This window comes from Protopterus annectens, chromosome 17.part0, assembly GCF_019279795.1.
Source record: "Protopterus annectens isolate FY-2018-M chromosome 17.part0, PAN1.0, whole genome shotgun sequence".
In the NCBI taxonomy this organism is placed as follows: Eukaryota; Metazoa; Chordata; order Ceratodontiformes; family Protopteridae; genus Protopterus; species Protopterus annectens.
Genome location: NC_056751.1, coordinates 1,364,219 through 1,382,668, shown reverse-complemented (window position 1 = coordinate 1,382,668; position 18,450 = coordinate 1,364,219).

Sequence of the window (18,450 nt, the reverse complement as noted above, 5' to 3'; positions counted from 1 at the left end):
TTCTGCCACCATAATTTCCAAGCATGTATGTACTGTGGAATACATGTAGCTGGTATTTTTCTACATTATTTTCCTTCATCTGTAGTAGATTTCTGATTGAGGTTAGTGCCCTGCTGCTTGGCAGGAAGTGTGTTATCTCACTCTCATCTAAGAAAAGCAAATTGTTGATGCATCCCTTTCTGATAATTTCTACTCTGTACTCAGATTTCGACTACAAAAAAAAAACAAAAAAACTTGTGAATCTGAGATAATCTCATTTTTTCAGTTAGCCACACGGTGATACCATTTGACTGGTGACCTGTTTATTTTGTCTTCTCCCAAGCACATTAAGTTCAGAAACAGTAGAGTTACTAAGCAAATGCCAGTACAGAAGTTCTGGATGACTGTTGAATAATGAAAGCAATCAAAGTAAGAATTAGACTGATAGCAAGATTCTGAAGTTCATTTGAGAGGATGCAAATAAAAAGCTGTTGGCCTGAAAAGTGTTATCAAGTGTTTCAGTACAAAATACTACCATTCAAAGTTAGAGAAGCTTTGTATGTACAATAGAAGAGGGTATAACGACAAACTTTTTTATGAACCCTACCATGCATTCAGTAGGGGCTTCAACATTAAGGAAATGTGCATGGCTAAGTGCTATGACAAGTATTGTGTGTGCATGTTATTTCCTTATTAATATATTTGTGTTATCTCCAAAAGGCTCAAAAAAATACTTCCAGTTTTAAATATCCAGTTGTAGAGTCTGTCTTCTGCTAAGGCACTGTTGATTAGTGTAACAGTGCTCACTTGCGTTCGTGTTATAATTTAATGTGATGCATGATTTGTTGTTACAGTTAATTAACATATTGTGAATGTACTTTGAATAAAATGTATTTACTGGAAACATACTGTGATTATAGATAACCTTTTTAAAATAAATTAAATATATTTGCTTAGTTTTGCATAATCGTAAAACATTACAAATGCATCAGGTAGTATGCACAGTTCTGAGAAATCAATATTTAACATAGCTGCAAGCAATCTGCATATATTTTTTTACTAAATATATGTAAGTAGATTATTGCAAAGGAATCAGAGGAAAGTAGTTTTCATTACGCAACAAATGCATTAATTATGATTGCCAATATATTTCTTTATTAAAAGTAGTCCTGATCTTTAATCAGATGAAAACAATGCTGATAAGGATGTAATGCATTTACCTGACAGCAACCTTTCTTCATAAACTTCTGTATAATATTAATGGCAACAGGGAAAGACAGTGCTCTACCCCAAAAGGTTCTTTTCAGCAATGTACATACATTGATAACTCTGCACCCCCAGGACAATCATGAATTATGTAGAGAACTTATTAAGATATGCAAAAGTAGACATCTCAAAGCAGAAATATTGTTCATCTAAAGTGTATATTGCCAAAGGAGTGCCCGGTTTATGTTTTTTGGGATTAATGACTTTGTACTTCCTTATATGAAGAAAGCACACTTGAGTGTAAGCTTTAAAATGAAGGAGGAGGAAGAAGAACTTGCAAGAATATTAAATTAAACATGTGCTGCTTAAATTGTTAAATGTTTGCCTTTAATATAGCTTATAGACACGTTATATTATACAGAACCTCTTTAATGGTAGAGTCAGACTCTTGGAGATTAAAATTCTACCCTCCTTCCATCCTGACTTCACACTCCTAACTTATTCTTTAACTAAATTCTAAAATGTTTCTATGATTTCTGTCTCCTTCACCTATTGTGATACTCCATACCCTGAGTACAGAGAACTTTCTCTCTCTCTCTGTAACATTCTCTCTCTGTGAAAAAGTATTTTTGAAGGTTCAGGAATTAGCTGGTTCTTACAGTTTGATGTATGTGCCCTCTCTAGGTCTATCCTGTACAGGGGTGGTCATAAGGTTCACTCCTGACAAATTTATAGCTGCATGATTAAGTTATTACTCTAATAAGATGGGAGTTATTTGATATTCTTGCATTATACTTTGTCAAGCCATTTCCTAAACTGTTATATTTGGTTAGAGACATTTTAAAAATGAAATTTGGAAATAACTGTATGACCACCACCAAAGACTTGCAAACATCAGTGGCACTACCACAGTGCAATGCCATAGATTTTAAAGAATAAGCTATGTATCAAGATCTCAATATTTGCTACAAATGATAGGATGCTGTGGTGGGTCTCTGTCAGAGTAAGAAGTATCTTAGCAAAATAACACAAGTAAAGACCCATCAGTTTAGCTGACAATCTTTGCTTAAGTGTTGCAGTAATGACTGCAGTAGCTGTTACCCACAGGAACGTTGTTTTTGACAACTTAATTGCATGGTTGACATGACAATGACAGGCACATTTTGTGAACTAGTTCAGGCATGCATCCATGAATGCATGAAAAAATAAATGAAGGGAAGTGCGACTACAACAAATAGTAGTGCAGTGTGACAAAACAATTGTCAAGATTAAGAAAATGCATGGAAGGTTGTCTCAAGAAACATATGGTATTCCTGAGGAAGTTTGGATGTTAGGATGGAAGAATGTGAAGAAGATCCAGAAAGATTTGTTTAAGAGTATTTTAAAAGGAGGGACAGTACCAGCATCTTGGAAGAAAGCTGTGGTGCCTGTATTACCCAAAGAGGGTACATACCCTTCATACCCAGTTTCTTATAGACCAATTTCAATTTTAAACCAGTTTGTAATGTGATTAAGTCTATGTTGGCTAAGACAGTAGCAAATACATTGAAATAACTGATAAATATTGATCAATGTGTTTTGCAGAGGGGAGCCAAATATTTGACAACTTTTACAGGACTACGATGATCCCAAAAGAAGCAGAATGTAGGAAAACACTGCTACTGTTGCTAGGCCTTGGTGCGGTGAAGGCATTTTAAAGAGCTAACTGGGATTTACTGAGTAATACAACAGTAGTGTTTGTGTTCTCTTATAAAATTTAATTAGGAGGATAAATGAAGAATCAGAGGTAAGGATTAGGATGGGAGGGTACTTCTCAGACAAACGTTATTTGAGCAGAGGAAGCAGGCAGGGGTGTCCTCGTTCATCTTTTGTTATTTACTTTATGCTTAGAGCCACTGGGAAAAAAAAAAGTGACTCACAAATTCAGGGATAACAAGTATGCTAATCGAGAAAGTTAGCTTTCTTTGCAGATGATATTATTTTGTACTTGATAAGTCCAGAAAATGACATTTCAGTATTTTGGAACATTTTGAGATAGTTGACAGCCTTATCAGGATATAAAATAAATAAAGATAACCCAAGGACTGTAGCAGTGATCTATGTACTCACTCATGAATTCAGCAATGCCATTATCTATGGGGACATTTTAAGACAAAGCATTTAGGTGAGTGGATAAAAAAGGATTGTTTGGTATGAATAGACTAAATAAAAGATATTACAAAGACTGAGAAGTTGGAAGCTTTTGACTATGGATATAGATAGTCAGATGCAAACAGTAACAATGATTCTAGTCATTTTAATTTTATATACAACTTAGGCATATTTTTTTATCAAACAGAGGACACATTCTAGACTACAATAAATAAAAAGCAAACAAAATATATTTAAGGGGTAAAAAAAAAATAATCATTTTGGATAAGTTGTTTTGTCCCTTAAAACAAAGTGGTTTAGGATTACCTGATTTAATGGATACTTTAGAGCTATGCAGTTAGAATTAGTATTTATAAGACAAGTAGAAGGTTACAAATCAAACTTTAAAGGCAAAATAAAATAAGGAAACAGTAGAATTTTGAACGCAAGCACCATACAGAAAATTATAGGTATAAAATAGCAGATAGTATTCTAAGAATTAAGCTAGAATGAAGAAAAGACTTTTCCAATGTAAAAAACTGCCATGTATATGTATAGAAAATTGGCAAGAGAGGGTAGTAGTAAATATGAGTAAATTAACAAAAGAACCAAGGCAATGGGAACAAATAACTATGGAGGGAAAGGTAAATAATTGGGAGGAGGCTACGTCAAAGCTTGGGCTGCTTGTTAGAGACTGCCTTCTTAACCAAGGACTGATTATACAGTATAGGAAAAAAGAAGGGACAGAAGAGTAAGAAGTTAAACACCAGCACTGGTTGATTTTTAAATAAGCGCATGGCAGAAGCTGTTGGTATAAAAAGGATAAGTAGTGGTGATATAAAATATTGCATGCTAACTATAAAAATCAATCAGAAAAAAAGTGGGAAAATATTGGAAAGATTGACAATATAAAAAAGAACAGTGAGAAGGCAACTGTATGGATCCCGAGTACATGTTAAGGACCAACGATTTAGGACTTTTACATGGAAGTGCTTGCACAAGTGCTTTTGTATCCAAAACAGACTCAGACTTCAGAGCATTTTTCTTCAAGTAGATAGCTATTGCTATAGACATGTAGACATGATAGGAAAGAAACAGGCAACTGTGAATGTTTCCTGGGGGGGTAAGGAATACCAGATTTTAAAAATTCAGCTCAGAATACTTTTTGGGAAATTATGTGGGCCAAAACGACTGTAGCTAAGAAAAATTATTCTTTTAGACTGGATGTAGGGTCTGGATTGTATAGGCATAATAAATCCTTACTTAGCTCAATGCTATTAGCTGCCAAAAGAAAACAATTACTAGAAAACCAGAGCCAAAATCTAATCAATTATAACTGTAGTACTGAATATGTTAAAGGAGGAAAAATAACTGGAGGTGGGATTATTAGAAAATGAAAGGAGAAAAGCAGACAGAAAAAATGGACTTTGTGGGAACAATACATGCAGAATAATGTTGAGGAGGAGGAATGAAATTTAAAGGAAGGCAGAGCTTGAGCAATTTATGTAAGGCTGTAGTGAATGACCTTTGTTAAAAAAGAAAATGCATGTATAATGCGTGAAACTAATAAAAAATGTTTAACTGTATTTTGTCCTTAGTTAATGACACGAGGATGACCATTTTAGTGGGTGACTAATCTTTTCACTAATCTTTAAAATGCAAATGAGAAAACCTGTCATTTCTTTGAGAAAATAGTATCGAACACAACCCAGTCTATTATACCACCGTGACTAGGTGGAAAACCAGGTATGAGATAATGAGAGTTCTCTGAGAAGTATTGAAGTAATGGCAACTGCATGACATTATGGCATTATATAGAATGATATGCCCACACCAAAGAGACTGGACCCCCTCAGTCATAGACCTAAATACCTAAATCTCCCTGTCCTATCTAAAACCTACCTGTTTTCCTGTCTGATACATCCAACATTGCCCCCATGACCCCAAACATCCTTAAACTTGTGTCTGTTCCTCCCTCACACTTTAAGTTTCCTGAGAGCAAGGTCTGCTAAAGTAAACATCTAATTATTTTCATTTGTCAACTGAGGGTAGAACACAAGTTTTAAACTATAAAATAAATTTCATATCTGGTACAAAATGCAGCATACACAGAAAACATTCAATCACCTGGCCCACCCTTAAGTTAAGGAATGAATAAATGAGTGAATGACAGCAATGCATATCACAAGAGGTGGGAGAAAAAAGTTTTTGACACCTTCATCCCAGTGTAGCCCCATTAGATCAGTGATCTGCCTACAGAAGCCATAAGTGTGCTACAAGTTATCAGTGCTTGTTGCATTTTGAAACATGGATTTGATCTCTTCCTAAGACACTGTGATAGATGCGGCAGCATGCTACAGCAGTATGGATGAGGGAATGACTGTCCAACTCTAAAGACTCTTGTCATCCTTGTTATTATCACTGTCCAACCTTATTGACTAGTATGCTGGAGTGACTAAAGTAGACAAGGAAGAAAAGTAGCCCTTGCCTCATCTCCAGGCAAAAACTGCTAAAAAGAAAACAGAAAATCATCAAAGGCACCATTCACTTCTTGCATACCTGTATACCATGTTTGTCAAAGACACTGATATTCCTTTCTTCACCTACAATGCCGTCCAAATTAATTCAGTTATTTCATATGTGCTTTTTGTTAAAAATATAAAAAAATTGTTTGCTCTCTTGGAGGTAAGATATTTGCTGGAAGAGTAACTCAGTAAGAGTATTCAGCATTTTGAGTTGAGGCTGTTAGTCATACCTGTCACTCCTTTAGCTCAAGTAATCTAGACAAAGCCAAAAAGAATGGGGTGACAAAGACCCAAAATCAGGGAAAGATCTTAAATATTGTTCTTACAATATCAGGCATTCTGCAAAAATCTGGCCAGTTAAGAGGTATGCTCTTAATGGAGGCTTTAGATAACAAAAAAAAAAAAAAAAAAAAAAGCACAACTCATGAAAAGAGCATAACTACATGATGATGCATTTACATGTCACTGTTGATGTCTTGTTCATTGCAGGGTTTGACTTATTACTAAAATGTACAATGTGCACAGCTATGCAGTTATGTTGTAAGCCTGTCTGCAGCAACGTGATCACAGTTGTTTGACTACTAAGGAAAAGCAGCAGAAAAGTGTCAGCTTCTAGCCATTACAATACTGCTGATGTGCAGTCTCTTAGTGTAATCTCTCAGTAACTGTATATAAGTACTGTAATTGGTAGCTTTTGTTTTTATACACGGTTGTAAGTAAAGATATTACAAAAAGAAAAGTAAAACTTAACTGTGTTTTGCTTTTTATTGTGCCTCTAGCATGTCACAAATATGCATTTTTGCAAATTAATTGCTCATGATTCTGCCCAGATACTACTGATTTTCATGGGCTTTGTCCCTAACTCTATCCCTGGAGATTAAGAAGTATGGACCTGCCAGCATTTTACTTTCTTTATTTATTTTTTATGACTTTTAACCAAACATGTAGGTTGGCTCATGAACCCTTTTAAGCCTATCCTATGTAAACTCCACGTAGAATGCAATCAAACATATAACCTCAGGCCATGGAGCTATGATGGAAAATCCTATATATGGTTCATATGTAAGTATTCGGATATTTGCACTTGCTTGTCATTTTAAGCTTAGTCAATTTCCCCAAAAGAGAGAATAAAGTCCTGTTTGTAAGGTAAACACTTTAACTACTAAGCCAATTCCCAACCCCTCTTAACACTGCGCTATTACACTGTCCTTATAGTAATGTTTATTAGAGAATTGGTGACCCGTAGATTGGCACCCTGATTGGAGAATGCACATTCTCCAGCAGAGTGTTAATCAACAGGTAATACCACTGAAAAATGAGTCTGACACTTCACAGCAGTGTGTCAAACTGCCATAGAGCTTGGACTGAAAGAAAGTTGATGGCCACCATTATTTTACATTCACTAAGCAGCATGTTTGCTTTTTAACAAGGATAAAATTAAAAAAAAAATAGAAATGTGTTTGTGTGTGTGTTTATGTCTCTGTGTGAGAGTGTGTGCATGCATGCAAGTGTGAGCAAGATCGATTGAGCCATTGTTTTACACTTGCTAAGTAGCAGTTTTGCTGTTTAATGAGTGTAAGGGTAAAAGAAACATAAGCGTGTGTGTGTGTGTGTGTGTGTGTGTGTGTGTGTGTGTGTGTGTGTGTGTGTGTGTGTGTGTGCTTATAGTTCTATCTGTGTGTGAATATATGAGTGCAAATGTATGTGTGTGTGTGTGTGTGTTTGTGTGTGTGCGTGTGTGTGTGCGTGTCTGTGTGTGTGTGTGTGTGTGTGTGTGTGTGTGTGTGTGTGTGTGTGTGTGTGTGTGTGTGTGTGTGTGAGTGTATGTATATGAAGTGTGAGAGCGACTGAGCAGTTGCAGCAGAAGCAGTTAAGAAGTTTGCATACTTTTCGACCTCACTCAAGATATCTGGATAGCACCTAAAATAAAGGGGGCAAAAAAGCTCAAAAATAAGAACAGATATTATCATTATAAAATTGCAAAGTTGCTTGAATAATAGGATTTGTGTTAACATGCATTTTCTGAACCGCAGCTATGTCTCTGTTGGGGGGATAAGATTGATCAAACAATGGCAAAAACAATTAAGAGGTTTGTATACCTCTCCACCTCTTAGCTCAAGAAATCTGAACAAAGTCTAAAGTAAAGGGGGCAGAAAGGTTAAAAACTAGGAACAGATTTTAAATATTGCTCCTAGAAAATTATAAAGTGCTTGAATAACACAATTTGCTTAAGCATGCATTTTCTGTAGGAAATAAAGTCTGAAACTCAAATGTATGTCATTATGTAGTGACTTCAGTCCCCAGTGACTAGATACAAACCACACATTTTAGGAGGAAGGGACCAAAAACATGAAGTAAATATCTGGATATTTTTAAAAATGTTATATTTTGGATATAAAATACTTCCTCCAACACCATTTACAGCAAGTTTAAAACATTAGGTGGAGGAATTACTTTACATCAATATATAAAAAATAATATAGTAATAAATAAATAAGAAACAAAAAACCTTTAGGGAAGAATGGAATAAGGACACAGACATGAATTTCACGTTTGACCACTTTCGTTCATTTAATTATGTCATTGAACTTCTTCAGAAATTGTGTATCACAGAAATGTAGTTTAGCTAATAATGACTTTTCTGTGATACACAATTTCTCAAGGTTTAGTTATAAGAACAGAGGAGGTAGCTGAAACAAGATTTTCAGCTCACCTTGCAATATGGCTAGAGATAAAAAAAGGAATATATAAAAATAGGCAAAGGTATAAAAAGGATAACTGAGAAAGCATGGAACAAAGAAGGAAATAGATTAGTATTACAGTTATAAAAAGATCATATTACAATGAGAACATTTTATAAAAATTGGTCTAAATGGTGGATGATATTTAAGTTGATATTTAAGGAAAAATATATAAAAAATGCTTTTACAGTGGCAATGTGATGTGAGAAAAGCAGAGAAAGAAAAATATAAAAGAACATGTAATGACGAATTGGAAGATTTAGAACATAATTATAGAAAGAACTTTAACAAAGAAAAATAATTATATACATAAAATCAAGAAAAATACAATAATTGTTATATAAGAGAAGATTTTGTACAAAGAAAAAAAGAGAAGACTTATCAAGTTACTTAAGCAGATTAGTAAAGAAGATGGCAGTGTAATAATAAAAAAAATATAAAAGGAGAAATAGAAAGAACTCAAGAAAAGATTATAAATAGTGCAATACAATATGTTTTAAAAAAGAAGGAAGTGGAAAAACATGGAAAGTAAAAAAATGTTAACAGAAAAAGAGAATAGAGTTGGAAAAGGAGATTTCTTTAAATGAGAAAGAATAAGTATTAAGACAAGTTAATATAGAGTTGGCTGTGGGCCCAGATGGAATATGGTATGACATGTATAAAAAATGAAGGGATTGTCAATATATATATATATATATATATATATATATATATATATATATATGTGTATATATATATATATATATATTTTTTTTTTTTTACATTTTGAATGAATGGTTAAATGAAGGATTTATGTATAAATAATTAAGTAGTGGAATACTTAAATTCATATGGAAGAAGGAAGATAGAAGAGAATTAAAAAAACTGGAGACCAACAGTATTGAATAATAATGATTATAATATCTTCATGAAAATAATGCAAAAAAGATTTGAAGCTAAAATAGAAAATATTAGGGAAGATAGCTTACATAGTATAAAGGGGAAGGGTTGTCACAAATTATTAATGGTAGTTAGAGAAATGGTGGATGATATTATGAACAGAAAAGAAGAAATGAAAATCATGATAGAAGACCTTAATAAGGCATTTGACACAATTGGACATGAAATCTTATGGGTAACAATGAAATAATATAATATAAGTGAGAAAGTTTGGAGATTATGTTCATCAGCATATGGTAATAATAAAGTAGAAATACTTGTAAATGACTGATTAAGCCAAGAGATACATATGAAGAGTGGTATAAGACAGGAATGTCCAATGAGTTGTATACTATTTGCATTAATTATGAATGGGATAGTATGTGAAATAAATTACAAAATGAAAGAAGTGGTTATATAACACCTGAAAGTTTAAGAATTCCAGTTCTGTTAACATAGCAGATAACATTATAATAACTGCAAAAGACAAAATTTGAATAAAAGAAATAATACTCTGCACAAATGAGTGTCTAAAGATGATAGGGTTGGCTTTAAATAAAAAGAAAAGAAAAGGTTTAGGTGATGTATTAAAGATCCGGGGTATGTATTTCACAATGAATACAATTTTTGTGTTAGGTATAACATTTGGGAAAAAGATTTAAGTAGATTTCAATAAGAAAAACAATAGAAGAAATAAAGCAAACATGTCTTTTATGGAGAACATGTACATTATCATTCAGAAAAAAGGCTTATTTGATAAATTCAGAACTGTTCAGGAAATAGCAGATTTGGCAAGTATATTTATATTGCAAACAGTATTTGAAAAGGAATTATTGCAGATATTATTTTTTCGTGTATATGGGGTTCTAGATTAAACCTAGCAAAAAGAGGAGTTTTGTATGTAAATAAAGAAGGAAAAGGTTTATGGTTAATTATCCCAGTTGTATAAATTACTTCATTAAATGTATACAAAATGTTAAAGTGGATAAATGTAAAGATGAGAGATTAGTAGGAAAACTATATATATGTATATATGTATATATGTATATATATATATATATATATATATATATATATATATGTGTGTGTGTGTGTGTGTGTGTGTGTGTGTGTGTTTGTGTGTCTACCTGATAACACCGACATGCCGAAACACCAACAAAATAACCGAAACGAAAAAAACGACAAACAAAGAAAGTTCAAAAACACGAAACTTCACATGCCCGACAAACCAAAATCCAGACAATCAACAAAACAAATATCTTTCCCGAAAAACACACACACACAACACAAGCACACCAAAAACCTTACAAACCTACACTAAATCTTACATACACAACTATCTATGCACTAAACTTAACCCAAACCCTAACCACTTAGCATACGAAACAGGAACACAAACACTGGAATGTTTGATGAAATTCTTTTAATTCTGGTACCTCGGCCTTCGCCTTCTCCTGGAATACATTTTACAAAATCAAACACCACCCCTTTTATAATACATCTAATTACATAATTGGTACACCATCCTTTATTTAATGATTTAATTATTAACCTAACCATGTAATTTCATCTAAAAAATGCTGACTTCATTCACTTTCATAATTTCTGACTTCATTAAATATACTATCAGTTATATATGAACATTTTTATATAAACTTTTTTATCCACCTAAACTGTTATTAATAAATGACCACATTTCTAGATGTTGTTATAACATCTATTATTGCAAAATTCAGAATACATACATCAAACACTGAATTCTTTCTAAAAAAATGATTTTTTCTAAGAAACATATGGAAATATTCAATTTAGATTTCCATGTTCATTCCATTTGGAAACAAAGTTTTATAATTATGGATTCCATTTGTAATAATTTTTCACGAAAAACAATTTCATTTCCAAATGCATTGGGCCTGCCCAACACACAAAATACAAATCCCTCAGGGACCCCCTTTATGTTGTTCACAAAAATGTTTTGCAACAGGACTTTCCATTCTTTTGTGTTTTATGTCACCTAAATGTTCAAGAATTCTAAGCTTCACCTTTCTAGTTGTTTGGCCTATATACCACCTCTGTCTCACACAGCCACATCCTATGATGTATACCACCCCCGTGGAGTTGCAATCATAATATTCAAGGGCCCTGTACATAACATCATTAATTTTTGTGCCATCCAAACTTTTGACCCTACTACAAATCTTGCAACTTCCACATCTGAAGGTTCCCTTTCTGATATTCTTCCTATGTGTACTGGTGTTTCTAACATTCAATATTTCCTTTAGATTTGAATATCTGCTATACGAAAAAGTAACTTTGGATGGAAAAAGTTTTCCTATTTTGTCATCTCCACTGATAATAGGCCAAAATCTCATCACTACCTCCCTTACTGTATTAGAAAATTGTGAATATTTGGTGACAAAAAACATACTATCACTAAGCCTCTCTTCCCCTGAATTTGCCAGGTGAGAATCCAAATTTCCATTCACTTCTCTCCAAGACTTTCTCTTTGTTCCAGATGACCTCCCAAAGCCTAACTCGCGTTCCACCCTACCTCTGGCTAATCTGATATTTTCTTCAGAATATCCCCTTCCTTTGAGTCTTTCTTCAACCTTGTTAAATTCACTAAAAATCCTTTTCTTATCTGAAGTATTAATTCCGATACGTTTAAATTCACCAAATGGTAAGGACTTGAGCAGATGGTCACTATGCATGCTTGACGCATGCAAAAAATTCTCAGCTGCTGTGTTCTTCTGAAATGGTTTATATTGTATTTTATTGTCTAAACTCAAATAAATCTCCACTTCCAAATACTGGATGCTTTTTCCCCCAATAGTGTAGGTGAAATCTAACCCCCAAGGATTTTCTTTAATCCCTGAAACAAATTTCTCAAAATCTTCTGGATTACCCCTACACAAGAACAACAAATCATCAATAAATCTCACATATTTTACTACCTTGTTCTTGTAAAATTCTGAGGGATAAATGAAACAATTCTCAAAATGGGCCATAAACAAAATTGCATATGAGGGCGCAAATGCTGCCCCCATAGCTGTGCCCTCCTTTTGTAAAAAATGTCTCCCTTCAAATTCAAAACAATTATGAGTTAGACAAAAATCCAACAAACTGAGAATGAAATAAGTCCTGGGTCCATCCCCTAACATTTTTTCCACTGCTTTTAAACCCTGGTGCCTATTAATGCTGGTGTACAAAGATTTTACATCCATACTAGTCCAATAAAAGTCATGCTCCCATTTAATGTCCCTTATTTTCATACATACTTCATTTGTATTTTTTACATATGATTGTACCCTCTCCAAATAACATTTTAACAGGGAATCCAAAAATATTCCAACATTTTGCAAATAGGGTCCTTTGCCCGAAACAATGGGACGTCCTGGTGGATTCCTAATGTCCTTATGTATTTTGGGAATAATAAAAAATCTGGCACTCTTAGGATTTTTTACATGCAGTTTTCTAACATCAGCGGATGACAGGAAACCCAACCTCTCTCCCCTTTCAAGTAGTTCCAATAATTGTGAATTATACTCCTTAAACATATTGGTAGGCAATTCCATGTAAGTATTTGCATCTAACAACAAATCCAAGGCTATAGAATTGTATTTGTCCCTCGATAGAATCACCCAATTCCCTCCTTTATCAGCCTGAGTAAACACATACTGATTATTGGCCTTCTTTAAATCAGATAGGGCCTTCCACTCATCCCTACTTAAATTGTATTTTTTCTTCCCTCTACAAAATTTTTTATGTTCTTCTTCCAATGTTTTCAGCAATGTTTTTTCAAATACACTGATGACCATACTTCTCTTAGGTGGAATAAATTCACTTTTATATGGTACTTTAGGAACTATCAGCCTCCCATATCCAGTGTTAAATGCAAGACTTATTTCATTTTCACACACTTCCTCTTGTGTATAAATGTCCACTAATTCATTTTCATGTAGTGTCATATTCATTAAAGAATTGTCTAAATTATCTAAATTTTCAAAATTATCATCATTCTCCTGCACATTAGCAACATTGATAATACTTTCATTGTTGGAAAAAAATTCTCTTAAATATAATTTCCTACAAAACTCCCTGATTTCCAAAGAAATATCAGCCAATGATGGAAAACATACTGGAACAAATTTTGTACCTTTAAACAACACTTGTTTTGCACATTCAGTAATATTAAAGTCTGAAATGTTCAAAATGTTGTAACTCTCACCTTCACAAATGTCTGTGCAAAAAATTTCATTAAGTCCACAATCGGGCTGCAACTCGCCCACATTCACACAATCTAGGTTTGAAGAGCTGCTTTCACATCTGACTGCTTTTTCCAAGTTGTCATCTTCTTCTCCCCTTGTTTTGAAAGCAGCGCCCTTTTCCCTTCTGCTGTATCGAACTCTGTCCCAAATTGCCAACTGCTCCATTTACTTCGGCTGGTACCTCGTGTTCTACATTCAAGCTTTCGAAAGAAACGCTTTTCCTGCTGCTAGATTCATCTGCTGAAGACGCTGAAGTATCTCCGATACCAGATCTCGACCCACTTCTGACGTCACGAAAGGTGCCGCGCTTCCTCTTAAAGCTGTACTGCCAAGAAAACAGCTTGCCTGTATCGTGGTCTCTAACATCACGGAGGTATTTCCTTTTTTTACGTGAAATTACCTCCGCTTCAATTTTAGAGACCCTGTTTTTGATATCAACAAGGTTTATGTTAAATACAGCCACGGTACTCTCCTCGATGAGTCGTTCCTGCAGATGTAGAATAGAGGCACGAACTTTTTCCAAAGTTCTTTCATTTCTTTTCACCAGCACACTCAACCAACCGAGTGTGCATTTGAGAGATATGTCTTTCCATTCTGAGGACAAATCGGCCTCATCCTCAGAAAATTCAAAAGCAGGCAACTGCTCAACTCTGAAACCCCTAGGCGTTATGTTTGAGCTAATATACTTTTCTTATAACTTTAAGTCATAGAAAGTTGTTACTTCCTTTACCATGGCCCTCTCAAGTTCCACATACTTCTCAGAAAAATCAATAGCAATACTTTCCCATGGATCATTTGTTGCCATCTTCTCTTCCCTTTCTTTCCACATAGAAGCCAAATTAACCAGTTGAGTTGACTGTACACCCAGCGAGGTGACAGTGATTATATTCACAGACATGACAACTTCAAAAACGAACACCTCCAATCCTCCAATACTCCAAAATCACTTAGCATACGAAACAGGAACACAAACACTGGAATGTTTGATGAAATTCTTTTAATTCTGGTACCTCGGCCTTCGCCTTCTCCTGGAATACATTTTACAAAATCAAACACCACCCCTTTTATAATACATCTAATGACATAATTGGTACACCATCCTTTATATAATGATTTAATTATTAACCCAACCATGTAATTTCATCTAAAAAATGCTGACTTCATTCACTTTCATAATTTCTGACTTCATTAAATATACTATCAGTTATATATGAACATTTTTATATAAACTTTTTTATCCACCTAAACTGTTATTAATAAATGACCAAATTTCTAGATGTTGTTATAACATCTATTATTGCAAATTTCAGAATACATACATCAAACACTGAATTCTTTCTAAAAAAATGATTTTTTCTAAGAAATATATGGAAATGTTCAATTTAGATTTCCATGTTCATTCCATTTGGAAACAAAGTTTTATAATTAAGAATAAACCTGGATTCCATTTGTAATAATTTTTCATGAAAAACAATTTCATTTCCAAATGCATTGGGCCTGCCCAACACACAAAATACAAATCCCTCAGGGACCCCCTTATGTTGTTCACAAAAATGTTTTGCAACAGGACTTTCCATTCTTTTGTGTTTTATGTCACCTAAATGTTCAAGAATTCTAAGCTTCACCTTTCTAGTTGTTTGGCCTATATACCACCTCTGTCTCACACAGCCACATCCTATGATGTATACCACCCCCGTGGAGTTGCAATCATAATATTCAAGGGCCCTGTACATAACATCATTAATTTTTGTGCCATCCAAACTTTTGACCCTACTACAAATCTTGCAACTTCCACATCTGAAGGTTCCCTTTCTGATATTCTTCCTATGTGTACTGGTGTTTCTAACATTCAATATTTCCTTTAGATTTGAATATCTGCTATACGAAAAAGTAACTTTGGATGGATTCACAATTTTCTAATAGAGTAAGGGAGGTAGTGATGAGATTTTGGCCTATTATCACTGGAGATGACAAAATAGGAAAACGTTTTCCATCCAAAGTTACTTTTTCGTATAGCAGATATTCAAATCTAAAGGAAATATTGAATGTTAGAAACACCAGTACACATAGGAAGAATATCAGAAAGGGAACCTTCAGATGTGGAAGTTGCAAGATTTGTAGTAGGGTCAAAAGTTTGGATGGCACAAAAATTAATGATGTTATGTACAGGGCCCTTGAATATTATGATTGCAACTCCACGGGGGTGGTATACATCACAGGATGTGGCTGTGTGAGACAGAGGTGGTATATAGGCCAAACAACTAGAAACGTGAAGCTTAGAATTCTTGAACATTTAGGTGACATAAAACACAAAAGAATGGAAAGTCCTGTTGCAAAACATTTTTGTGAACAACATAAGGGGGTCCCTGAGGGATTTGTATTTTGTGTGTTGGGCAGGCCCAATGCATTTGGAAATGAAACTGTTTTTCATGAAAAATTATTACAAATGGAATCCAGGTTTATTCTTAATTATAAAACTTTGTTTCCAAATGGAATGAACATGGAAATCTAAATTGAACATTTCCATATATTTCTTAGAAAAAATCAATTTTTTAGAAAGAATTCAGTGTTTGATGTATGTATTCTGAATTTTGCAATAATAGATGTTATAACAACATCTAGAAATGTGGTCATTTATTAATAACAGTTTAGGCGGATAAAAAAGTTTATATAAAAATGTTCATATATAACTGATAGTATATTTAATGAAGTCAGAAATTATGAAAGCGAATGAAGTCAGCATTTTTTAGATAAAATTACATGGTTGGGTTAATAATTAAATCATTAAATAAAGGATGGTGTACCAATTATGTAATTAGATGTATTATAAAAGGGGTGGTGTTTGATTTTGTAAAATGTATTCCAGGAGAAGGCGAAGGCCGAGGTACCAGAATTAAAAGAATTTCATCAAACATTCCAGTGTTTGTGTTCCTGTTTCATATGCTAAGTGATTTTGGAGTATTGGAGGATTGGAGGTGTTCGTTTTTGAAGTTCCCAAACCCTAACCCTAAGGTCCATCACTATCGCACACTTACCTTACCCGCACCCTATCCCTAACTCACTTAACCTGCTCCTAAACCTAAAGTCTGTCACTATCACACACTTACCTGACCCGCACCCTACCCTATTGTCCGTCACTATCACACACTTACCTTACCCACACCCTGACCCTAACGTCCGTCCATATCGCACACTTACCTTGACATGTTGGTGTTCTCAGCATCAGGATTCTCAACTGTTGATCTTCTCCATTGTCGATCTTCTGGAGTCAGTGTTCTCGTCATTGGCGTTGTGCACTGTCTGTATTTTCAGGTAGACCTACATATATATATAAAATATATATATACATGCATATATATATATATATATATATATATAACAAATTTGGTGGTATGATAAAAAAGATTAAAGGAGAAAAAAGACTGTATAAATGAAGAAATAAAATAATACGATGAAAAAATATGCTTGTGGAAAATAAAAAAAATATGATATAGAAAAAGAAAAGTATGGTATAAGAATGTAATGATAAAACACTACTATGTAAAACCATGGGGAACTCTAACAGATGAAAAATTTAAAAGTATAAAAATAAGAAGCAAATGGTGTAATCAGAAAGTAGAATGTCAAGATGTTTTGTGTAGGCTATAGATAAATTGTCAGTAAATGGAAAATACCATATAAGAAGAAAAGTGATAGAAAATGCTTACATTGTAAAAAAAAAAAGAAGAAACCACCGAACATGTGTTTTTAAACTATAAAAGAGTAAAAAGTTAATGTGAAATCTATTTTAAGAAGACTTTTTTGAAGATAAAAAAGAAGTGGATAAAAGAAACATATATATGATTAAATATGGATACAAGAATAGAAGTAAAGAATATGTTAAAAGAATAGATAAAAAAGTTATGTTGTTATATGGGTTATATGATATGAAAAATAAATGAAATTATGTTTAATGTTAAATGGATTTTAGCAATAATATTTAGTAAAATTGGTTGGTTGGTATGAAAAAAGGCACATGGGTCTAATAAGGGATGACAATTTAGCATGGTTGTAAAGTTAATTCTGAATATGTGTAAATGGTTTTGTATATTTATATATTTGTATATATGTAACTATTTGTAAATATGTAAATATTTTGAAAATGAAAGTTATTTTTTGTATATAAAAATGGACCCCTACTCACAACTGGTACTCATGGAAGTGTTAGTTATGAGTATGTGCACATGTCCCATTCCTAGTGTAGTTGTGGCTGGCAGGACAGTGGATAGATGGAAAATACAATGGAGGGAGCAGAAGCAAGCACCAGCCCAATAAAATGAATGATGAATGCATCACAGGATTCGGAAATCTTATTTCAAAACAAGCTATTCTTTGAAACGGAGGAGCTGCTTAGAGAAAAATTTATCATTGCAACCCTTCAACTGGGAAGGTTGTGGGATGAATTATTAAAAGGCTTAATAGATCAGAGTAAGGCAGAAAATGAAGTATCATGGGGAGATATTATGGATAACAATACAGGAGGAAGAAACAGAAATAACTTTCAAAGGGGACAGTACATAATATAGATACATGTGCTCATAAAGTCACTATTAGCCATGGGAGACAGAAATAAAGGAAGAAAGATGGCATTTCAAAATGAAAATAAGTGGTGAGTGTATATAGTAAAAAAAAGTCAGGAGTTGA